Genomic DNA, 27,762 nt, shown 5'->3' on the forward strand with positions numbered 1-27,762 from the left:
GTCCAAAATAATTGAAAAGTGTAAAAATAATTCCAATTGTAAAACTAGGCCACATCCAATAATGTTTACAGGTGGCACTGCCGTCTGGTATTTTTTATAGTTAATAAATACTTACTTAGAGATTTTGAGTTTTTACAAAACTTGTAAAAATATATTTTCTTATACCTAAAATAACGTCACTTTACATACGAAAAACGTAGAACTTTTATATTGTATGTAACAGCTGCGCATTTTGTCAAATGAAAACACTTGTAAAATCAATCCCGCGCAACCTCTGCTCTCCCGATATTGCGATTTGTGTCTGAACACACAAAAACGTAGATACGGGAAACATATTTGCCACATAATCCCCCAAATAGTGTTTGCACGGCATGCTTCTGTACACAGGGGACTGAGACGAATGGAAGGCCGTTAGCTTTTCTAGCTGTACACCTTATATTCACGTAGCAGCGTATAGTCGGTACACACTGAATGAAGCTTTCAAAGTGCATTTCCTGATTTCAATCAATTTCTATAGAACACACCATTAGAGTACCCACTACCATACAAACTAAGTAAATAAAACTTGTCTTGTAGACCTTATAGTTAAAGAAAGCTGACAGTATAACAAATGTTGAAAACATAGAATTTATTTTGCGGATGTGTGTGATTTAAATTAATTATTACGTCGGATAGGAAACACGATTTAGTATAGAATAGTCAGATATGAAGCACGGAATGATGATCTACGTATGATTGTCGAATTACTGTAAAATTCGGTTTAATAAATTCAAAGATCATTCGGGACTGTATAAATCGAAGTGAAAGTGTTAAAAAATCAAGAAAGTGGCGTTAGATATTAAAAAAACAGAATTTTCAAAGACCATACATAATATTAGTAGGTAAAAGTCGTTATCTGACATAACATATTTTCTTAATAGTTTCTAATATTTTTTTAAATCTGATTATCTTATTTATAATCTGATGTTTATGAAACATTTTATGCAAATAAAGGGGAACGTGTTAAAATGAAATTGTTATTGCAAAAAATATGTTGAAACCCCATTATCTCAGAACTAACAAAATGTTCCATAATGAGTTTTACCTTCAAACCAGATGTAGGTAAATGATAATATTAATAACTCTCCGTAAAAATTCTGAATATTTTTCATTCTAACATATTTTATTGCATGGATGGTAATAGTTATTTGGGCCAATAATATCTGCCTAGCAATCCTTGAAAAATATTATAATAATTTCAAAATAAATCATCCATCTTTTATGTAAGCACTGTTGTGAGAAATATTATGATGAAAAGAAATACAGTGCAGATAGCCAGTTTGTTGTAGCGGGCTCGCATCCTTTCGGCACAATCAATACCGAAATAAGGGTGTTAGGAGACACTTAAGGTAGGCATAATCGAACAGCAGGTGACGTATGACATCAAGGTCACGCCACTTCAAGGTCATGTTGTTATTTCACCGTGACAGCAACGCGACATTCAAATAACACGAACGTGGCATTTATGTGAAATAATAGAATATATATTTTAAGAAGCGCTGTGACTACAAACAATGGACATACATTATTCTTTAAAGACGTCGAAGAAAATTTTCTCTATATATAAGTAGGTATTAAATAAGTAAAAATCCCAAACAAAAGAATTATGATAAGCTAACAAAAATCTTCTTTCACCAACAGTTAACACAATTAACGAAAATAATACATTTTATTTACGAGGGTTATAGACATAAAAAGAACTTTCAGTAGCGTTATAAACGTGTCATTTTTTATACAACGAATCATATGCTTTCCTTCTACCGCCCGCGATGTCTACACACCATTTTGCAAGTATACCGTGGTGTGACGAACGATAACTGGTTTTCGAAGTTGTGCTGGGAGTATCCAATGTCACTGGAAAAACTCATAATGAGTCGGGTTGTAAATTCCGTGCACCAATGCAGAATCATACCTTTTAATATTCAATAGAGTGAACGATGATTATTTAGAAAAGTGGTATACCAGAAGGCATGACCCCCACATCCTGAAGCGGGCCCCCTACCTACAGTTAAATATAAAAGAAAAAATATTTGTTGATATTAATGTTATTGTAAGTGTTCATATTTTGTGGTTTGTTAATATTTAAAATAATTTGATTAATGCCGCTGATTTAGTATGAAATATTAATGTCCAACCTCATTAATTTTAAATTAATCTGTTATTGGGAAGGTATTATTGGACGGATAATTTATGTACCTATTGTTATATTATTGCTGTCGCTTTGGATTTTGTTTGATAAATATTGTTAAAAAAAAAATGTATTCAGTTGAAAATGTCCCTCTGAGGCGGACGAAACCGGTCCTAATCTATTGATTAAAAGTGGAATAAGTACTATAAAAAAATGCGTTTTATTAAATTAAAACAACAATAAAATGCAGTTCTACCATGAATTGACAGTTAACAAAATAAAAGAAATTAATGATAAAAGCAGTGTGATGCTCTCTCTACAGTAGCGTTTTCCAAATGGTGTAAGTACGCGGTAAAATTAATGTGTATATTTAGTGTTTTTTTGTATATATTAATACATCTATTTGAATTGCTTATGGGGTTGTCGAGTATCGATATATAATTAAAATTTGTTACGTACAATTACATAATTTGAAATAGCACCGCAGGCGACTTTTTTCCTACTAAATAGAGTTTTTGTGATGTGTGTTTACATATTATATCACTTATCTGGTCGACTCGCCACGCCAGGCCCATGTGCCAGAAGGCATCAGTGAACCAAATCAAGAATATTATATAACACCAATAATGCTGGTTTCATACTAAATGAAAAGATATGTATTGCTAGTACTTATATTAATAATATATTGTGGATAAAGTACACCACAGAACAGTTTAATAAATATAATTCTGATAGGCTATAACCCAATACACCACATTTTGACGCAAGGTTTTGAATGTACGAGTCTCCCATGAAAATAGACAACGCATTATAGACGTGCAAAAGTGTGCAATTTCAAATACACCAATATTGAAAAAGCGTCAGTGCATAAAAGTTAGCAGTTGTCAGAGCGAAATACTAGTGTATTCTTATCACGTGTTTAAGTTTATCCCATATTCTTCCACACTTGTAATCGGTTGCCCGTTTCTCCACACCCGATAGGTATTTCAGTTCCATGAAGTACACATTAAAAAAGTGTCTGTTATTTCTAATAACATTATAAACTAACAGTGAAATTAATTAATATTATTAACAGTTACCTTTAACGGAACAAAATGAAATGTTAAACCAACTATTATTAATTATATTAATTCTATTATTAAATATATTATTATTATTAATAAGTTACCACGAAAAAGGGATTAATGATCAATTTTCTTACCTGTAGTATCACGGTTTCTTTCAGCTGTCGATATGTATATACATTATAACAAAACGTCAAAACATCCCACTATGTTTCAATGTACTAATAATGTCCAGCGAGTAAATTATTATTACCACGTTTTTATTAGCTCGTATTCTTTCTTGTTTGTCCAGTACAATTTTTTTCTTTTTTGTCCAATACAAATCTTGCAATCGATTTTTAACTAACTTTCCGATTAGCTAGACATTTGAAACTTTTAGAATATATCAGTGGGTCTATTCTATGCTTATCGACCGCTAAAGTGATAAAGTGAAAAATATTATCAAACTTAGGGTAGGTTTGTATCAAAATATTAGCACTTATTGTAACAATTACACGAAGCCGGTTTTTATTGTTGCAATAAGTGCTATATTTTAACAGCACCTATCTTGCTGCTGTTAAAATATCGCACTTATTGCAACAATAAAAACCGGCTTCGTGTAATTGTTACAATAAGTGCTAATATTTTGATACAAACCTACCCTAAGTTTGATACTATTTATCAATTTAGTGTTCGATAAGTATAGAATAGACCCACAGAACATGATGGTAATGCATTCTTTTAATACTTTTTTAGCCATCTTTAAGCAGAATTGAATTCATTTTCAGTTAATTCTGTTTTGTATGGAAGTTATTTCGGAAAAAATTCGTAAAAAGTAAAACACTATTATTGGTTGCTAAGGGGGTCCTAGCAACTAAATTATTAATATATACGTGCGTTACAATGGAAATCAATATGAAATGTCAAAATGACATTTCATATTGATAATTATTAATACATAGATTTGTCAAGTTTATATGATTCAACAGAAAATTTAAAAACGTGGTATAAAAAGGTTTTTTTTTATCTTGTAATTATTTTTGCTATTGTTATCAATTTTTTACAGTAAAACGTTGTTGAATCGCCCCAAGTATTGATATAAAAAATATACATTACTCGATCTATGTATTAGTTATAGACATGTTTAGTTTTATGAAGAAAACAATACGTAAGTTTTCTTGAAGCTTTGGTAATCTCGCGAGGGAAGGATGTATGGTTGAGTACGCCGTTAAATTTAAAAAGGATAATGTCGTACCAGTCGTGGATTTTTACGTTGTCGTAATAAAATAATACGAGAACATGAAATTTTTTATAGAATACTGTGTCATAATTTCGATAAGTATGAGACGCTCATACTGGCATGTGAATTTTCAATGAAGTTAATGCGCATACAAAAACAGTGTTTTACTTTCGTAGAGAGTTCAAAAGTTAGATTGTTATCGCAGAAACTTGGATCTTGACATGATCACAGTACAATGAAAAACACATATTTTTCCGACTTATACGCAGTGTCATGAAAACTCTACCATTCTTGATAGTTTTACTCGGGTGTCCGTGATAAATTATTTTAGAAATCGGGAGCATCCGTTGTTTGTTATTTCAATGTGCAGTTTTAACTTGTAATTGGTATTGCCTAATGGGAGAGCAATAATATTCAATCAAATTGATATATTCCACTTACGTGAGGATGAGTATTATACCTATAATAGGTGAGTGAGTTTTTTTAGATAGGGTCTATTTAGTTTTTTTACTCATAATTGCCGTGTATTTTTATTTAAATTCAGTACTGTGATGGCAGACGGTTATAACTGCAGTTTTTTTCATTCTTAAAGTTTTCTTCATGTTGAAGAAAAAAATGTACACTCTTTGATGTGGAAAAATTATTTATTGATCACAAAGTAATGATAAAAGATATCTGCATCTGACCCGATGTGAAAAATAGTTGATATGGCAAATAGATATATGCATAAAATACAAGATAACAATAAAACTTCAACCTTTTTAATAGGAATGGTTAAAGGTTTGTGTTGGGATGCTAATTCTGTTTATTTTGATATTAAATACTTCAAAATATCTTATAAACTAACTTGACAGACTGATTTCAACACTTTGTTTTTGCTCTCTTATAAAATTGTGTAAACAACAGTTATAAACCGTTTGCCATGACAGTACCAAATTATTTAAGTAAACACTTATTTGAATACGTGTATTAAATAAGGCTCTAAGTACCAAAAAGTAGTATTGCCTGTAGTTACAAAATACCAAGTCATTGCAGTAAAATTTCATGAAGCAGACCGTTTGAAAAATATAGTTTTACAGTGTGAAGCAATCACGGCAGCTTCTATAATTTTAGGTATTAAGAACTCGCAAGAGTCAACACACCAGCGTCAGCTATTTTATATTGAATGCCGTTGATCACTGCAGTGCTACTTACACCATTATAAATAAAACATGCCAACGGACTTACAACGTCGACAGGTTTAATTATTTTGCTGTATTTTTTTGACTTGCTTGAGGTACTTAGACTATAGTTGAAGTTATTGGCGTTGGTATGTAGAACATTTTTCTATAAAAATGTCAGTTTTTATTATTATGGTACTTAGCGCCTTAATTAATACACGTATTCATTTGATATATCATGTCGTGAACGCCTTCAATTTGTAATTTGTCATGTTCATAACAGTATGTAAAAAAAATAAATTTAAATTTCAAGGACGTGAAACAATTGAAAAAGATACATCACGTTTACCGATAAAAGAAAAACTATCTCTTGAAAACATAAAGAAAACACTCAAGTACTGTATAAGATTATCTATGTCTACATAGTAAAATAAATATGTTTACTTAGTTTTAATTAAACTACTATGTACTTATCTTTATATTATTCAATACTGCATATTATATGTACATAAGTTTCAATAAAATTAAATTCTTATTATTGCTTGTTATTACCTACAAAAATAACATATTATAAAAACGAAAACATCCTATAAAAAGAGTTCATCAAGTTGGATTTGAACGTAACATATTTCACTGTCTATATTAGTGCTCTTATCCTTTGATCTATCGGTCCGCCCATATGCGAATTAAATCTAATATTTATGCCGTCCTAGGTGTATCAAACTTGCCAAAGTAAAGTTTGTGATTAAAATCGAGGTAATGATGTTACTTACACAATGTTATACGTGGCGCCAGGCTTTGGCCAATTTATTTATGAAGTTTAATACTTGCGAATAATTAGTTTAATATTATTTTTTTATCGAATACTGAATTTAATACACAAGACTCAAGAATGACAAATTCTGATTATTGATATTGACATATTTTCTATTTCAAATTCGTTTTTGTTTTAATCAAGTAGGTACCTATGTGAATTAAGAAAAATACTTACAAGGGAGGCACTTTCACAAATGAAAAATCATTAATATATCTTTTCTTTAGCATATTACGAAACCTACGTACATATTATGGGGAAAAAAGTATTAGGCTCGCATGCAATCGATCGACTCTTCAAGCCGACCCGCATACATCGTGCAATAAAAAAAAACATCCTCACATTCCGTACCGATGAATTACCCAACTGATACAATTTATCAGAGTAGACTTGAGCATTCGGTTTCAATTTTATTTCTCTATGAAAAGGGTATATTTATTAATGCCGCAATAAAACCTAGTATCGTAAAGACACCACCTGGCGCCGAACCTTCGGGAGATTGATATCGCTTTCAAGAAATTTAATAAATTTAGACATAAAAGTTTCATAGTAGTTACGTCGTGAATATAATTTATCCAACGACAGATGGATACGATAATTTGATAAAGCAATACCATACATAGCAACGATTTCATTTCATTATACAGAATAATAATATTGAAGATCGCGAGTTTCAACTGTTTTTATTTTTTGACATTTCAAACGAAAATGACACATCAGCTGTTGAGTGGTCGCCATATTGATATGACTGAAATACAAACCAATAATAAAGTTCCAATTTTAAATAATTTAATTAGGACAAGTCAATTCAAAATAATTACAAGATAAAAAGAACTTTTTATATACAACGTTTTTAAATTTTCTGTTGAATCATATAAACTTGACTTAATTAGCTTAAACGATCAAAAAAAATTGTACTTGATAGAAATAATACTGAAATGTCATTTAGACATGTCATATTGATTTCCATAGTAACGCACGTATATATTAAATACTTTAGTTGTTAGGACCCTAGCAACCAATAATAGTGGATTGGATTACGGATTTCTTCCGAAATAACTTTTCATACAAAACAGAATTAACTGAAAATGAATTCAATTCTACTTAAAGATGGCTAAACGTATTAAAAAAAATGCATTAGCATCGTGTTCTGATATATTCTAAAAGTTTCAAATGTCTAGCTAGTCGGGAAGTTAGTTAAAATACGATTGCAAGATTTGTACCGGATAAAGAACCACCGCACAAATAAGATTACGAGCTAAGAAAAACGTTGTAATAAAAAATACATTATAGCTACTTCCAAGTTATGTAAATGATATAGAAATAGTAAACTTATACATTGATTAAAATTTTGTTATAATTTTAATGCAGTGAATATCTACAGTCGGTTTAAACTAAAAAAATATAGGTTCTACTATTTTACATTTTTCAGTAAAATTAAATATGTATGTCTATAAAAGTGATATAATAGTCATATTAGAAGTGCGAAGGATAGCGATAGGATGCTTAGGAATAAACATTTCTGAAAAGTTACATTTATCTCAAACTCGCTAGTGGTGGGAACGCAACCTTCTTCGCACTAAAGAGACTATTCAGATCTACGCTGTTGTCCAAGAAAAGTGAACGCGAAACCAATAGTATGTATGGATATTGACACTGGAAGCAGACGAGTAACAATGAAAAGTTATATTTTAACCGGTTAAAGCAGCCTAAGCTAGTATGTTTCCGTAAATTTCGCGAAGGAACCACAGCAGGTACTCGGCTCAAATGTGTGCTGAGAGGCAGAGTGTTACCGATTAAAGAAAGATAGAGAGATAGCTCGAGATTCGGGACTTATGCCTGAAAAACAGTCGTATTGTCAGCCGTGAATAGCAACGTCGGACTATGGTTACGCGGATGGACGTGCTCAGCGTGGGTCAAAATGGAGCTTTTTTCTATTTTCGAAGCATGATCCTGGCCATATTTTTAACGATGTAGATAATATATTTATATAATTTTGAAGCCTTATTATCCTTTATATTTATTTTAAATATTGGATGACTGCATAAAGTATTTTTATTGCATAAAATAGTATTCTTTTAAACCTCTCGCTCTAATGCTTTAGAATATAGTCTTATTTCAGTACATAAATGTGCAGTGGTGTTAAGATTTTTTACATTTTTTAATTTTTAAACGCATTTACAAAACCATCAGTATAATTTATATCGACAGTATTATAGTGAAATATTTACGATAAAAAATTATATTGATAATCCCTGTAATCCCAAATTTGACAAGAATAAGGTACTTTATTATTCAAAAAATGGGCAATATTTACACATTTAAAGATAATTTTAAAGATACTGATTATAAGCTATGTCATTGACCATGTATGATATGAGAATAAGGCACTTTATTATTCAAAAAATGGGCAAGATTTACACATTTGAAGGTAATTCTAAATATTCTAATTATAAGCGATGTCTTTGACCATTCAAGTGTGATAAACATCCTACGAATGATTGCTTTAAAATAATTATTGACCTAAGACTAAGGTAATGTTTTTTTTTAAATACGCCATTTCTTTTGGCATTCCCCAATGGTTAAGCTACAACATACGGCCGTAGCCATAAATTGACAAACTATAATTGAAGTAGGGAGTAAAATGATGTTAACGCGCGTGTTTGAACATGTACCGTTTAAAAAAAAATCGGTTAGGTTAGTCAGTCAATTCGGTTAGTCAAAGTCGGTTAGTCAATATTTTATTAGGACAGATGACGTCACAATGGCGTTAATTGTAAAGATTCCATCCAACAATAGTGAGATGTCACATTATATTTTCTATGTATACTTATAAGAGTTGTCAACTTAGCGTTTTTCTTAGCATAACAACTATCATTTTAATTCTTGTAAAAACGCTTCTGGCAAATGGGTGTTAAGCTCAGCGTTTTTTGATACTTACACCGAACAGCATCAGTATTCATAAGTATTTATATTAAATGTTAAAAATAGACTTCTTTATTTTAAAAGCCAGTTTTATAATTTATTTTAAATTTAAAATATTTTCCTGCGAATGAGCTTATTATCTTACCCTGTTTGGCATATTTTGATTAACGCCTGTTGGTAACACTAATTCTATTGCAATATAATGAAAGAAGTTGCAAACAAAATGATAAACATTTAGTCGAATTACATACATACTTAGTACATTTTGAAATATTACTGAAACTGTAATGATTTATTGTGTGATATTTTAACACATGCTTTTAAAATAGAGATATTCGTTCTGTTATGTCCTAGTGATGAGTAGCTTAAGGAAGTAGGAGATCTGGGTTGGCAGGTCCTGTATAGTTTGATGATATTAACCTTCCTTAAGTTTCTTACCAGAATTGGGACACTCTGTGAAACTCCTTGATGTAATTCTTCACAGTTTTCTTCTACATTTATAGACTGTACGTCTTTGAAGGTAATTTGTCAGGAGATTTACCTTCTAGGATGCTTGAGCGGTGGGCGTTTGTAATTGATTGTGAACACGGCGGAGCAAATAGTGTTTTACGTAAAGTAAAACATTATTATTTATTTCAGTAATAATTTTAGTACAAAGTGTTTGACAGACAAAAGTTACGTACTGTACAATGGTTGGAAACGAAAGACAACAGGGGTGACATTTCCTGAGATTATATACTATTCACTTTAATGGGTTTTTGACTTGAACAAGGTCTGTTTGTTCTGCACGTGTTCATTATGATATATGCTTTACATTAACAAGGAATAACATTTATAACATTATTTGACTATGCAGGTGTTCATAAGTGTCTAAACTAATCCAAAAAGATGCACATTTGTGCAATTAATGTAGATAACAAATTGCTTTACTTCAAGTATTGAACAGAAGCTCGTAAATAATACTGGTAATTACCAGTTAAGTGCATTTTCTATGCTCGCAAAAGCATGGGAGCGATTTAATAATGATGCATTTGTTTAAATCAACATAGTTAAAAATGGGGTATGAATCGCAGGTGTTTACTCCAAAAGGGTGAGAACAGATTGCATGAGCTCGTAAATAATAATTATCACTTAAATGTATTTCTTAACTCGTGTCAGTATTTTAAAAGAGGGTAAGAGTATACATCTGTTCAAAAGTATGGATAAGAGTTTTTCTTACTTTGACTTTAAAGTGCTATTTGTATAAAAAAAAATACATATATCATCTTATTTATTACTGCAGGTGTGCATTTTGGTTCAAGACGTTATTTTAGTTAATTTACTGCTTTTAGATGGTGACTTGAATGCTGTGAGATCCCTTTGAACATTTCTTAAGTTGACACAGTCAAGTGGGTGCATAAATGTTTATATTATATTGTTTACTTTAAAAGCTTAAAGTTTGTATGATGCTATAATCAAATAGCATTGTAAATTAAATAGGTGTGATGTATTATTTATTAGTGTACACAACAGTTCGTTGTCATAGCAATCAACAAAATAATACACTCGAATGAAACTAGAATTCATCACGACACGACGTTCATATCAGTCCGTGGATAATATTGCTTTTTTTCGTTTGTAAGTAAGCATAAAGAAAGATACTCTGCCTCAGTGACTTTCCAGTAAGTTCGCCTTGGGCGTGAGAAATACACACTTTTCGAAATGTATAGAAAAGCTCTGCTCAATCTAAGTTTGCCGCGTGTGTTATGGACCGCGAGTATTAGAGATATCTTCTTTTGCGCAACGCCATTTATAGGCAGAGCTTTCGGAACTGTCAAGACTAAAGCTTTAATCAATCACGTACTGGCATAAATTGATATCTCAATTTCGCTTTACTACATACAGATATCATTAATATTAGTCATTTTAATTGAAGATCAATCAACGTCAGTAAACTTCGTCATAATAAATGTTAAAAAAATATTTCTGACAATGTCCACAATCGTGAAAAAAATAGATAAGATTAAAAGGACAAGTCTTCCTCGCAAAACCAAACTGGCATACAGCGAATTTAGACAACGCAGGACCACAAAAGAAACTAATGGATACGAAGGCAGACAGTACGCGATGTGGATATAGGTCAACAAGATGGTGAAATGGCAATTAATCGGAAATTCTGCTCAGTGAATTGACAGCCGCTGAACAAATAATGCAGTCATACAGCAGTACCCAACGCCATTAAACGACATATATAAGGTCTGCCCTAAAACCCGCGAGACGACGAATCCACGTGTCAACGAAGAACTAGATACATGGAAGAGTGAAAGTAATATAACTACATATATAAATACGTAAATATATTGACATTGCTGGTTATGCTAATACTAATAACGATAATTAAGATAAGTAAATAAAAATATTTTTCATAGAATAGTATTAATTGATCATTTTGATAACAATACCTCTTTTACAGAATATTGAAAACAGTTAGGTATGTAGAAATTAAAATCGCATATTTTTTACGATTTACCCAACATGATTACCAAGACTGGGGAACCAAATCGTCTTAGATACTGTTTGTACATATAGTAAGATGACTTGTCTCAGGTGACTTCCCAGCAGTAGGTGAGAAATCTTGTCTCATAAAAAGGTAAACTTGAATCGTATACACTAAAATACCACGAAAGGAAAAGAAGAATTAAACAATTAAATTAAACGTCGAAACGTTGAATTAATTTAATTCATGCTCTGCATTATACGATACATAAGTATTTTGTCTCACTCCACTTCTGCGCATCTATTTTTTACACAAGACTGCTTTCGGCCGCTACGGCAGCTATCTAGGGTAGGTTTGTATCGAAGAATTAGCATTTATTGTAACAATTACAATAAGTTAGTTGTAATTGTTACAATAAGTGCTATATTTTAACAACACCTCTTTTGGCTGCGGTAAATTTTAGAGCGAGATATACAGTTTTGACTGTTTAGACGGCTAACTTATTGTAATTGTTACAATGAGTGTTAATACTTTGATACAAACCTACCCTAGATAGCTGCCGTAGCGGCCGAAAGCAGTCTTGTGAATAGAATAGATGCGCTTGTATAGTTTTGTTGTTTAATGGTGAAATAAGAGATATGCACACTAAGTTACAAGATATACTATTACATATTGAGACAGAACTCTACCAATTTTGCTATTGTTATCGGTGTATGGACAATACCAGTGGCTTTATCCGACTGACTTTCTATTAGACATGCTTACGTACTGCAGATTAAAGGTTAGACGATATCTATATTTAGCTATAAATTTACCAACTATGCTAGTGTAACTAATGACTCTCTAATAAATCGGAAGCATCAATAATTGTTTATTCAACAAGGAAAACTAACTTTCCATTGAGGAGGTTTTTCGAGAGACCAAAGGTTGTGTCTTTCGCTAACAATGGGGTGTAATTTATTTTCTAAAATAATATTGGATTATTAATAATACGTGATTTGAATAAATATTTTTGAGAACCGCTTTGTAGATTTTAATATCAGCCTCCGGCACAAAAGGAGAAAGTGATTTTCTTTGGAATATGCTCGCGAGGTGTGGTTGCCGAAAGAAAGCCCCCGCGTAGCTATCCGTAGAGCCTAGGTTATCCATTCAAAGGGAAGTCTTATGAGAAAGGCCTGAAACTTTGCGGGAATTGAATAAAAAATAACACATTAATCAGGGAAAGCCATTACTTGCTAAAAAGTAATTTGAATCAAAACTTCAAAAAGCAAATTGATGATAATTATTTACCTCGTTTTGTAGTAAAGCTTTATCGTGTGTGGCAGTAGACATTGAAGTAATGTGCTTACCTGTAAAGAAAAAGAAAATACGTTAAATCTTGAAACAATAAAAAATAAAGTGAGAATAATATTTTTTAAACATCTAAAACAATTATAAATCACAATGTAGGGATTACTGAAGTGTGCGCCGCGATATACTCTAATATCAGTAGCAAAGAATGGGGTGGGGGTAGGTTGTGGAGATCCGATAAAAATAGTACACACTAGACTTCAGTGGCGATGGGCTGCTAAGATCCGACATATATCATCATCATCATTAGCCTTAATCTATCCACTGCTGGATGAAGGCCTCTTCAAGCTGCTTCCACTCCTCTCGGTCATGTGCGTTGCGCTGCCACGTACTTCCGCAGAACTTTTTGAACTTTGAATCATTTCATCGATCCAGCTGCCCCCAGGTCTACCTTGCGGACGTTTTGTACCTCTTATATGCCACCGGATGACTAAATTTGTCCAACGATAGTCTTTTCTTCGAGCAATGTGTCCAGCACATCTCGATTTGAGGCTTTTAATGAACTCTATTACATCACAAACCCTTGTCTGCTTCCTTATTCACTCATTCCTCTTTTTGTCCTTTCGCGTTATGCCCAGCATGCACCTCTCCATACTACGACATGTGCATACGAAAATTTTTCATTCAAACGTATTTGTTTCCATCGACTTAAGACTACAATGAGTGGATAGTGTTGGTAAGTTTTTAAAATTCGATTAACCCCTGCCTAATCCAAGCCATAGTAGATAATAGTCAAAAAAATATTTTATAGATAGAAGAATATTTTTCATCGATTATGGTTTGGCGTAGGTAGGGCTTAATCAATTTAAAAAAAACTAACCAATATCAGTAATATGTAATATTAATTCAACGAAAACAAATACGTATGACTGAAAAAGTGTGCACTATTTTGTTAGATCGCCCATAGTAGGTATATCTAAACTATTTATTATTGTTTGGTTAGGCAGTCTTTAATTGAATTTTAAAAACTAACCAGCACCGTCTGCGAATTGTATTCTTAGTTCAATGAAAATAAATAATTATGACTGACTAAGTTTACTGTCCATTATTTAGGTCGAATCTTAACAGCATACCTCCAATCCTCGCCACTGCTAGACTTTGACAGTCATTCTTATTTTTATCAATTGAACTAAGAAAATAAATTCTAGATGATTTGGTTAGTTTTTTATATTAAATTAAGCCTCCCCTAAATCAAACGATAACAGAGGAGGTAGGCAGGCTGTGAGATCGAAATGTATAACGCAGCACATTTGTATATAGATATTGAATACGTGTATTAATTAAGGCGCTAAGTACCAAAGTAATAAAAACTGACATTTTTATAAAAAAATGTTCTACATACCAACGCCAATAACTTCAACTATAGTCTTAGTGCCTCAAGCAAAATACAGCAAAATAATTAAACCTGTCGACGTTGTAAGTCCGTTGGCGTGTTTTATTTATAATGGTGTAAGTAGCACTGTAGTGGTCAACGGCATTCAATATAAAATAGCTGACGATGGTGTGTTGACACTTGCGAGTTCTTAATACCTAAAATTATAGAAGCTGCCGTGATTGCTTCACACTGTAAAACTACATTTTTCAAAAGGTCTGCTTCATGAAATTTTACTGCAATGACTCGGTATTTTGTAACTACAGGCAATACTACTTTTTGGTACTTAGAGCCTTATTTAATACACGTATTCATATTATGACAAATGTGTGACAATATGTGCCAATGTCTCTGTAAGTCTGTTACTGATATGATGTAATATAGTTTTTTAATGATATGAATTATGGAAGACCCCGTTTAATATACCCTCGTCGATAGAAGAATCTACTTTTTAATAACTACTTAGTAACGGAAGTGAAAGGATCGGGAATTTAATTACCTATGTCATAATTTATTTTGAATTTTAGATAGCTCATAAAAAAAATACTGAACAGAAAGTATAAAACGTAGGCAGGCATTATATAAAAGCTGACATCGAAATACTCTGAGAAAGTAAAAGAAAAAGTCGGTAGCGCAGGTGTTATTAATAAGCAAAAGCCTTTCATTCAAACAATGCACGTCATACATTTTTCTCGGAGCTTAAAAAAACAAAAGTTTACGCGGGTTCATTTGTCAATGCGAAGCTTTTTGTTAGTCACACATGTGCTTTTTCGAGGGAAAAAAACTCAGATATATATATTAATAGCTGTGAGGCTTCGCAACGTCTGAAAAACGACTGTGAAAGACGTTCGAGATTTTTAATACCGCGGGAATTCTCATAAGGTGAACCGGGATTAGGCACATAACATTATTATTTAATCATAGTAGTTTCCGAGTTGGTCTAGCTAGAATAATATTTTTGATACATGGAATAGTTTGCCTGAAATATTTGACGCGTTAGAAAAACTCATGCCGACTCCTGGTTTATACTTAGAGAACTTATATAATTTATTAATGAAACTGGCGTTTACGTGGTGAAACTCCATTATAATAGATTTCAATAAAAAGGTTATTTTTGTTAATTCTATATTAATAAGTCATTTACGTTGACCATAAACGCATCTTCGGAACGGTCGACTATAACTTATAGGTTAACTGTAATTTAGTATCAGTCTGCAAATAAATTAATTAATATGGCATAATGATGTATTAATTTTACTTTAGTACCCAAAGACTTGAAATTATTCGGTACGCATGGGGCTCGTAGGGTGACAATATATTATATCAAAATTTTGGAATGCTTCAGTTTTCCAACCACGGGAATCTAGTTTTTCAATAAAAAAAAACGTTAAAGGCAACAGTATTTATCAAATATCTCCGCGTTCCGATTGCTTGTAATTACGAGAAAGACTTGTAGTTAAAATCATAGTTAAATACACAATTTCTAACATCATTACTTTTTTATATTAATATGTAGGTACGTCGATTATTCGTATACCTATATAAATTTATATTCGTTTGTTAATAGCCAACAATTAACAACTTATACTGTTAATCATTATATATGGAACTATCAATGACATAATTAATGGACAATGCACTCAATACAGTAGCTAGCAAGTAAATTCGCACATAGCGATATTTGCACATGTATAGGTAGACGTCACGCAATTTCCATTATGCGATATCACGCATCGGAAATTTATAGCAATATCACCTTTATTGTAATGGCGTTAGAACAGTGTTTCTAGTGTCAATGTTCATTTGAGCGAACCCGTTCGAACCGAACCATTCGGCAGATCCGACAAAAAGCATCGGGAATTTATAGCAATATCACCTTTATTGTAATGGCGTCAGAACAGATTATGCCATTCGGCAGACCCGACAAAAAAGTGTGTGTCATTTTTCTTTCCAGATGCTTCGTTCATATTAAAGTCGTTGGGAACTATAGATTCAATTGCCTATTTGAGACTATCTTTGCGATTTCCTATTTATATTATTTTATCGCTTTCGAGTTGTTACCGTATGCTATCTATCTCCTCGTATTTTTTCGATTTCGAAACGTTAAAAATGACAGATGGTGCACACAATGAAAATCCGAATACCATAAGAATATTCAGATTTCACTTTTTATGTTCACGTTCCATAATGGTGTAGAATTACTGCAGTTTTATGTAAATATGACCTATTCACGTTTAGGACAGATTAAGTATTCGTTTTATTAAGTGATATTATTCGTAACCTTGTAGAATACGTTAGTAATTCAAACAGATAAAGCGAATAAAATTTAATTATGGTATTTGTTGATTATCAGTCTCAACATTTAAAAAAGATTCTTAAACATGACAACGTGTTCATTATTTGTAGTGCGCATGTTCACCTGTGAACGCTTTTAACAGAGAAACAAGAAGGGAAAGAGCAAACAGAAAATCCGTACAACAATACGCAAAACATATTTCTCCATTGGAGTGTAATTTAGACACATCGTAAGCCATTTTTTGTGTCGCGGAATGCCCATTTTGCATTTGCAAACATGAATCCGGCGCGTGTATATAAAGTGAGTGTGGTAAATCTAGAATGTATGTAACGTATCTTTAACGAGGTTGCATAACATTCAAGTAAATACCAAAATAAATTCAACCCATTTGTTTATTTTTTACAAGCAACAAACTTTTTGGTGTTAACTATCAATTCTTGGTAAAACGACATTGTAATTAAAATAAAACATAATAATATGTAGAACTTATTCGATATATAATAAAACAATGATCAGGACGAGTTTCGTCAGTTTTAATAACTCACTCACAGCTGAATGAAACGAAAATAAATTTAACACATTTGTTTGGGCCAATTATGGCAGCCTTAATCCAATACAAATTTCTTGTCCACGTCCTCTATTATTCTTTGAGTGCCAGGCACAATATTACCAATGCAGTCATTCTTTAACCGGGTTGACTCAACAAGACGTGATCGTGCGACCTTCGTTACCGCGAACGTCGCATATTTTATCGATTATAAATTCATCTTCATCCCAAGACTAAGAGGTACCGCGAGAGTGATGATAGTACTAGCGAGGAGTGTGGGAGCACGGAGCCAGCCCGGCGCGCCCGCCTTATCAACATTAAAGGTTAGTGCCTGGAATCCCTGTATAAGCCCTCCATCCAGCATCCACATCATCCCCGTCCTATTAGAGTCCACTAAAAAACGCCGCCAACATTAATAATAAATACCTACCCAATAAATGAACTGTTATATCGGAAATTTTAGCTTATTATAGCTTATTCTCGTATGCAACTAATTATCCCGGAGTTAAACCCAGTTGGCTTAAAAAAATTGACCTATGATTTTTAATAATATGTATTTCAGAAACTGCACTAATCCCACATAAAATTATGTATTTTCTGAGGTTTTTTAAAATGTTGTATCTTCATCTAAATAAGCGATAAAAATGTAAATACACTTAAATTATGATTTAGGCATTGCTTCTCAAATTTTTGAATGAAACATTTTCTGCGTAAATCGAAAAAAGACACTATCTCTACCTCCTGATAATAATTATCATCAATCAATGCCAAACGCTCATAAAGAAAAGTTTGCGAGCGGAAACTGCGTAAAACGTTCCTAAAGGACGATTTTATGAAAGATTAAGTGTAATTAGTAGTGATCAATTTGAACGTAACTCGTATTGAGTTGTTAATTGAATAATAAAAAGCTCTTAAAGCTCTGCTCGAGAGAAAACATTGTGTGAATGATTTATCGCTGCTAATGTTGTGCTTTGAGACTTAATAATTTGGTAGGTGCTTTAATTATTACTTGTTACACAAAAGCTTTATTAAGTTCATGCGTAATCAGCAAAGATGTCATTATTATTAATCGACTATTATATCAGTATACATATAAAAATTAGTCACAATGAAATCAGGCAGTATAAGCTTATATTATCAAAAGTTATTAAGAGACTTTTTTCTATGATTTTTCGAATGGTTACATGTAAATTGTATGTAAGTGTTTCGCTTTAGCGAATTTCACTGTCAGCTGTATTACTGAAAAAAGATGGCCACACAGCATTGAGATAAAAAAAATACACGTTATTCGTGGAACAATGTAGACAATAACGTTATAATTATATTAGATTCACTAAAAATAATTTATATTATCACATATTTGATATATGCGTTTTGATACTTACGAGTGCATACCAATTGTTTTTATAAATTATACGATGGGATTGTATTTTTAATTTTCTTACCTAAATATTTCACCTATGTTTCCTTTGTATTCCGATGGTTTTATTAAGTATTTTGTATTTTATTTACACGTGAATTTGATCTCAATACTATACAATATTACAATACGGCCATGTACCTCCGATGCAACATCTCACGGTGAACTGTGATACGACCATATGCAATATGTACAAATATCCGGACAAATTTTCTAATAGTTCTACAAATAAATTCTACAAGATTCTAAAATAAACTTCTACGTCTTATTAACTTAAAACTTAATTTTCCAGCTGAATCTATTGTCTATTGCAGTGTTTCCCAAAGTGTGGTACGCGTACCCCCTGGGGTACGGGAAGAGTTCGGTGGGGGTACGCGCTGCACCAGGTGCAACAAGCATTAATACGTCATCAATACAACATGCTAGGAGGTTCATCGCATGCGGAAGAAGAGCAATTGTTGGAATTAGTTTCAGACGGATTATTGAAAAATAAATATATGGAGTGTACCTATTACGTTATCATCATTCTGGTTGCAAATACAACATGAATGATGAACTGTAATACATCTTGCCTTTTCCAACTTCATATCTATGTGAAGTTGCTTTTTCAGCATCTGTAGACATTAAGTCAAAAAAAGGAACAGGCTTTTGGATGTGGAACTGCATCTCAGATTGAACAACCAAATTTTGATGATATGTCTCAACATAAACAATTTCATCCTTCTCATTGATTATAATGAATGTTATTTATAATACAACTTTTATTTATTTTATATAAGTAGGTAGGTGTACTTATATTAATTTATAATGAATGAATTTTATTTTCCGTTTACTATTATTTTGTTTATGTACTAAAAAGGAAAAAATAAATATATTTTGATTGTTATTAAAGTATATGCATTTTTTTACGAGCGGTACTCGAGTGTTACGAAAATTAAAGAAGGGCTACACAGATGTCGAAAGTTTGGAAACACCGGTCTATTGTAATATAATAATCTATAGACAACTTTACCCTACTATTTATTATATATTTGAGAATAGATACTTTTATGATATACCAATATCAAAATTTATAAAATACCGCGACTTTGAATATTTATTATGTCAAGATTTTCAAATAATTTAATAATATAATAACGTAACAAGATAATTCATTATTATACACGAATGTAAGAGCGGGGTTACATAACATGGCATAAAATACAGTAACGTGTTATCAGTACGCCTGAAATTATAATGTAACATACCCCAACATAACACACAAGTTACAATTGACATGTATCCTTATAAGAGCATGTATTTCCGGTATATTATGGAGGGAAAGTTGTAGGAGTTCCCGTGTTTCCGGCGTCAATCTCCCGCCAAGTCTTAATTAAAAGATCTTGTTTTCGACAGTCATTGCATTCTCCCGTACACCCAGCACTCCCTCAGACAGCTCTCTGACATAAAAGTTAATGTCTGCCTAACATTCAGACAAATAAATTAATACTATAGCCTCATTCACTGCTGCTTACGCTTACTTACGTGAAACAAAAAGAGCATCGTATTTAGGAAAGTTAAATGAAGGATAAATGTGTATTAACTGCTCTTATATAATATATTATAATAGAGTAACGTAACAGATATAATAATTTTAAATATAATATAACACTTCTTTCTAGCACTTCGTAGGTTCATTTACAATGCTCCAATACAAGTAAGTATTAAATTGTCATATTCCACGAATATGACCTGTAAATTGTAGTACAGTGATACCTCGAGGCTCGGAGATGATTAGTGATAATGATGTATATGTTACGCCGAATGTGCGAAATTGACTTTTACATGAAATGGGCAAAATTTTGCCTAATTCATGTAATAGTCAAGCCCGTTGCCTTTATTCATGAATTAGGTAAATTATCTGCCGAGTGCGTGAATTCGCCAGGGTATGGAATTGTTAAACTGTCAACATGACAGTAGAAAAAGTAAATTTAATACGGATGGTTTTATTAGTTATAATTGGACATAATATAATATTATTATTATTAGGATAGGTTAGGTTAGGTTTTGTAATTCTGAATTCAACTGAATGTCCATTTTGAGGTTAGCTGTCAACAAACTATCAAATCATACAATCGACCATTGCACGATTGATACCCAGGCACGAATCAAATCGCGAAAATACCTTTTATTAAAATTCTTCCGTTATCATATTATAGTTCTAGATTTTTTTGGGCATAGTAAATGAATATGAACGTCATTGTAGTTATTGATTGGTATATTTTTATATAGGCATTCAATGACATTTGACACATTTGGTTAGTTTGATTAGTTGCAAAAAACACCACCGGAGCGTGACCATCTATTTTGACCAATGCATGAGCATTTGACACATTTGGTTTAGTTGCAAAAAACAACACCGTAGCGCTACTATCTAATTTGCCCAATGCATGAACTAGGCAGAAAAATTACTGCCGAATTCACGCACGTGGCCGATATTTTGTCTAATTCATGAATAAGGCAACGGGCTTGCATTTTTCATGATTTAGGCAAAATTTTGCCCATTTCATGTAATGGTCAATTTCGCACATTCGGCGTAACATATATACTACGGTCAATCTATTTGATAACACCATTAAGGTTGATCTATTTATACATAGGGGAAGACAGGGTACATTGATACGATTTTTTGTGCCATCATCTCTCTCTAAATATTAATAGTTTGGTAAGGTAAGTTTGGTAAGGTGTTTCCGCCATTCTCTATTTAAAGGTATTGAGTATGGTTGTTCATATATGATTTTTAAAAAAATAGCACGGTAATTTATAAATCAAATTTAAACAAAATTTGGTAGATATTTGTATCAAAGTACTCAGGCACAGTGATACAATTATAGGGGCGGATTTATACACTAAGTATAATTTGTTTTTAGAGGGTGATAGTTATGATAATTATTGGGAACAGTGATTAATGCAAATAATACATAAATGAAATAAAATATTTTAATAATTTGATAAACATATAACATTTTTCTAGTGAACTGTTTGTATTCCATGTTCCAAATTCTTTTCATTAATATTCCTTCTCTTGATTTTTGTATGTACCTACCATATTGAATGATAATCAAATAAAAAAGATATTAGACACTGAACTTAGTAATACAATTGAAGACACAAGTGGATGAAGGTGTCATGTACCCATCTTTCATATGGATGTATCAAACATCTTAAAATGTTCATTGGTCTGGCATTACGGCAAGGGATGAAGGGACTATGTTACTTTATTTTTTTTAGTTTTAGTTTTATTTTGTTATTTTCTCTAGTGGATGAAGCTGTCATGTACACGTTTTTATAAATAAATTACACATTTGAAGATTTTAACAAACTATTTCTGACGTTAGTAAAATTGTGTGATCCTTAGTTACCACTTGAATACATCACTAGTTAAATTAACCTGAACTGAAAAAAAATACATCAAAAAAACTTTGACCTCAATTTACTCAAAACTTTGATTTTCTAACATACCTTCTTCACCCACTTGTGTCTTCAGTTGTATTAATAAATTATACCTATATTTTATTAGGATATATTGATCAATGTACCCCCCTTTTCATTGCATCAATGTGCCCCGGCAACCACCTAATTTAAAAATATGTATCACTCTACAAAAATATAATTTGATAGGGTGTATTTGAAATATTTTGTATTATAAGTGTATTTAGTAATTTACGAGAAACAATCATAAACACCCAGGCTTTGAGAAAATCACATAAATATATTGTGTCGTCACCGAATCAAACTCAGGGCCCCCGGATGAAAAGCCAACATCTTACGCACTGAACTACGGGAATATTATTGAGAACGGGTGACACGTGCTACATTTAACCAAGCGGCATTTTCGTAGCATTTCAAAAGCATGTGTATGAAATACAACAGTAATATATTTATATAATTTCAACATTAAATTAATATTTAAACAATATAAATATATACGATATGACTGTACATATTTCATTACTCAGATGATTTATAATGCGTACTAATTACCGCTGGGTGAAATACTGGACGAAGAACGTATTATCCCTTCTCAATCTTCTGCCATCTGTAATTTTAATACAATGTTCACGACCATAATCTTTACATACAATTCACCGGATACGGCATTGCGGCGTATTGGTCAATCACCGTTATATTATAATAATATCGTTTATATCTTAATAAATAAATAAACACCACCACATGTTAACTTCATATTATCAGAACTTTTGACAGGCCAAAATGGAAGCAATCAGATAAAGCATAATATTTAAAAACCCCCCGATCGAATGAATGCCCGCAGAGATATTTCCCGCGCATTTCAAAGAGGAGGGCATTATTTTCCCAATGGCTGCGGACGACAGTTGATTTATTTGCAATGAAAGAAGTGACGCAGTACGTATCGACTTTCCGCTATGGACTGAGCATACATATTATTATTTATTTTAACAGCGGATTTTCTCTGCTACCTCTTCACTAGACATCATAATCAGGTAACATACACTGAAGACAAGTGTAACAAGATTCTAGTGAATCGTACCTTACTCAATTTCGCTCTCAGTAGACAGTCACGGTGGTATATGCATTTTGGGTTTGTAGTATTACTTATTTGATTTGTATTCAAATTATTTAATTGTTGTTATATAGAGCTGTCTACTTACTAGCAGTGTACTTGCGAATTTCGAAAAATTCTTGACTTGAACTCATGGCCCCCACACCTTGAAGCAGGCCCTCCTAACTATCACTAAGATTAAAGGCATTATGGCGCTCTACAGTAACTTTGTCCAAATGGTGTTCGAGGTAAAATTAAAAGTATTTGGTATATTTTTAGCGATTATTAATATTTTTTAATACATCCATTTGAATTATTGAATCGACACACATCAAACATTGCATCGCATAACTACATGCTTTAAAAGCACAATCAACATTCACATTTGAAGTAAATTAGCGTGCAGGCAACTTTTTTACTATTAGGGTTAATTTGTGATGTGTGTTTATCTCACTTATCTGGTTGACCCACCACGCCGGGCCTTTCCTGAGCCCGGGCCCTTAGGCTAGAGCCTTGCCAGCCCCCTCCCCCTCCTTTGTGGGGGACATGCTTGAACTACTTGGAACGGTAACCGGACAAAACAGAACATGATAAAACATGACATAAATGAACAGAACTTGAAGAAACAGAACAGTGACAAACAGAACTATGAGAATTCAAAACGATGAAAATTCAAATATCTAAATTTCCGTTTTTTACCTTCACAGAATTATTAAAGTCACCCAAACATTTTGAACATATTAGATTGGTCAAGATGATATATAGCTTGCCGGCAACACCGAGTTGAATTTAATTGAGACTTTCCAGCGATTAGGAATGCATAAACTACATAATTTGATTTTTTACGGAGTATTGAAAACCTGGGTTATTAAAAATCTATAATTTAAATATTATATGTTAATTTTTTCCTCTGTTCTGAATATTCATAGTTCTTAATTGTCATAGTTATATTTATCGCTGTTCTTTTTTGTCACCTTTCTATTTATTCATTCAAGGAGCCTTTTGGAGCACAGTGCCAGTTTATACTTGAACCATGTTATCGATAAAGCAACGAAAGAAACACGACTGGTTCGGCCTAACGTTAGTCTCTGCTACACACGTTCAGTTATACCTTTGTAAGGAGCATGCAGCATTTACAATAATATTGTAAAACATTTTCATGTCGCATGACGTGATTTGTGCAATAATATTGTCGTTACGTTTATACCTGGTTTTAATGATGACTTATTTCTTTAATTCAAATTGCCATGCATGTATTTATTTAAAACATACTATTTTCCACAATATTGAAATGGTTTGGTTTTATATTTAAAAATCACACAGATATCCCACAATTCAAAATACTTTTTTTTAGAATAATTAATAGAACAGTCACGTAAATAACTCACAGAATACTACGTAATAATATAGTCTGATAGCTCGACTTCGCAGAACTAATCATGACAGTGACCGAGTGTAACTATATTGTTCTCTTACCTCCTTCAAAACAAGTTCCCTTATTTTTTTCTTGTGTTGGCAATTATATATCATTTATTTTGCATACGTTTGAATTTGTAAACTGTATAATAGTCATGCTATCTATCATACCCATATTAACTGTCTGCTTTAATAAAGCTTTCTGTATTCCAATCCAATATTTGTCACTATATAATTAAAATTAAATAGAAAAATCAACATAATAATATAACAATTACAATATTACAATCTCTTAAATTAACTGAAGTACCTACACTAGTTAACCTATCTCCAGGTTAACTATGCAAGTGTGAATTTACCGCTCTTTTCGGCAACAGATAATTTACTTTCCTCCAAAATGCGGGTTTTCACTCTGTAGTAAACTATAATATTATTTCAGTTCATATTTTCGACGTCGAAATTAACTAAAACAGATGACTACGCAAATAACTTTTTCCCTTTTAACAATAGGACAAATATTAAATATTTGACCGGTGGAGATCTTTAACCGGAAAAGCGTTGGTCCGGTGTATTCAAACAAACCTTTCCGATGGTATTTGCCGAAGTTTCCCCGACAACGCCGGAGGTAAAGTGGGAAATCAAACAAGTTGCCAACCTAACGTTGAGGTGGCCACTGTGCCGTTATATTAATGTAACTGGGTACATACCCAGTTGCATTATATCTATATTACACTAACATTATAATTTGAAACCTATTTTACTAATATAATGGATTTAAGTTTTTATTATTCCATTTGAGTCGTTTTTTGCGACTCAGGTTTCGCCTTTTGGCATCTTTAGGCATTGTGTGCACTCACCACAAGGTAAATACACACTGACAACAATACATTAATACAATAAAGTAGATAGAAACTTTATCACCTACCAATTAAGTCAAGGATCACAATTAAAAATATAACAAACAAATCATAAATAGTTGAAGTGTTTGTAAGAACTCACTATCACTCATAATACAATCAATAGGCATATACATCGTCAAACCCCTAATATTAGATCATTAAATATTAATCAATCAAAAGAGGTATAAAATCATTAATACTGGAAAAACAATGGCAACGTATTGGGAATGTAATGGAGTTAACTAATGAGATATATCAATAATATCGGTCTTTAAAAAGTTATTTAGTTAAACAAATATTCTTACATGCTCTTCTATATTCTTACATGCAAAAATCGACTGGAATCGATGGAATATACAAAATTTAAATCCATTAGATTTTAAATTCAAATTCCATCAAGTACCTTCGGTCCATAGTGTATTAATATTTTACTATATTTTTCTTTGGTGTGTTATGAAATTACTTCAGAACTATATTGCACTTTGCAGTCAAGCAACTATTGTACTCGTACTTAAATTGGAACGTCTTTTCACTTAAGTATACAAATTATCAATATTTAAAACTGGTGTATTACTTGTTAATGGTACCTATTAACAGTCAATTCTCGATGGAATGTCATTATATGATGTATTTAACAACACATATTTCTTAGGATGTCAACATATTGAATACCTAACAGATGCACATAACCTGAAGGAGTAGAAGCCAAAAGCAACAAGAATTCGTTTCACTGTGAATGAATAATAAGATGATAAACTTAATTGTGATAGAAAGACCACACTTCCTTATTTTAAATATATGTAGATCCGTAAGTATATCATATCTCCCTAAATAAAGAATTCTTCACGGTGATAAAAAAAAAGATTCTGCGACTGATGGTAGGTACTAGGTAGTATTAGGGGTTCTAAAATGAGATCTTACAAAGGGTGTCTGGCGTGCCCATTAGGCTTAGAAATTACACCCCTAAAAATAATATGACATATCCCTTAACAAGTGCACTACACTCACCCCTAGTTTGGCATCTTACCCAGGGGTTGAAATACTGAACTTTAAAATGCGTAATGTAGGCCATTCACTAGGCTTATGCAATTCGTAGTTTGTAAGTAAGACAAATTTACTCGTCGGTAATACGTTTTCGATTAATTTCTTTGCAAATGTCTCTTCATTGTGACTAGTGTAAGGTATCGTATAGGTATAACTAAAATATTACCGTTTTTCTGCAAATAAAAAAAATATAAAGAATTCGTTCAGCTATTATATAAGTAGGTATATATATATTTGTAAAAATCATCCCTTGACGATAGTCGTTATCATCCAACCACACCCCAATGAAATCATATTTAAAAGTCATATACGCGCTGAGAGCAAATATTCCAACTATACCTCATGTTCTGTGGTTGTCTGCTTAAGTGAAAAAGTATAACTTAGGTTATTATTCCACTACAAAGTGTCAACCAGGAGATTATATATACAAAAAATCACGTCGTCGGTTGTTCCGGAATTCATGTATATTTAAAGAAGGATTAGACACTTTCAAAAACCAGGAATTTAACGATAGCTTATTAAAGAGGATGTATGAAACAAATAAACATGAATGACCAGCTCTCTATAAATGTCTCAAAGAGTTATGCAGTTCATTGGCCAAGTAGCCAGAAGGGAAAACAATAATTTGGAAATGCCCATCGTCAGCGGAAACCTGGAAAGTCAAAGCGGAAAAGTAAATAAAAATTGAAGAACGCTACGGTTTATCAATACATTTAACTATGCGCATTGTGTAATGTAGCTACGTAACTAGGAAATTTGAAAAGAGTCACGATTCTTAACTTGCAGTTAAAGAACATGGAAACGATGAATATTAAAACACAATTATAAACTAACGCGGGGTAAAGAAGTTTTCTTTTTTTCCGAGGAGGAGAACACTTTATACGAGGGGTCAGAGAACGACGAAACCGTGAATAACTCCAGGTGCTTAGGAAATTTCGATTGTTTTAAATGTTACAAAGAATTAATTCCTCGCCCTAATAATCAGTCTGCATCTCTTACTGATGGATTATTATGTGGATAACAGCAAGT

The 27,762-nt window shown here is 32.3% G+C and overlaps 1 protein-coding gene across 9 annotated transcripts in view; it reads right to left on the reverse strand.

Annotated features, from left to right (window-relative positions):
- The window catches only part of Dys (Dystrophin), a 1,414,635-nt gene that overhangs the window by 1,071,837 nt on the left and 315,036 nt on the right, over positions 1-27,762 (reverse strand). The gene's annotated exons all lie outside the window — the stretch shown is intronic.

Source organism: Rhyacophila brunnea, unplaced genomic scaffold (assembly GCF_057557595.1).
Source record: "Rhyacophila brunnea isolate RB1 unplaced genomic scaffold, BYU_Rbru_1.0 scaffold_6, whole genome shotgun sequence".
NCBI classification, from domain to species: Eukaryota; Metazoa; Arthropoda; class Insecta; order Trichoptera; family Rhyacophilidae; genus Rhyacophila; species Rhyacophila brunnea.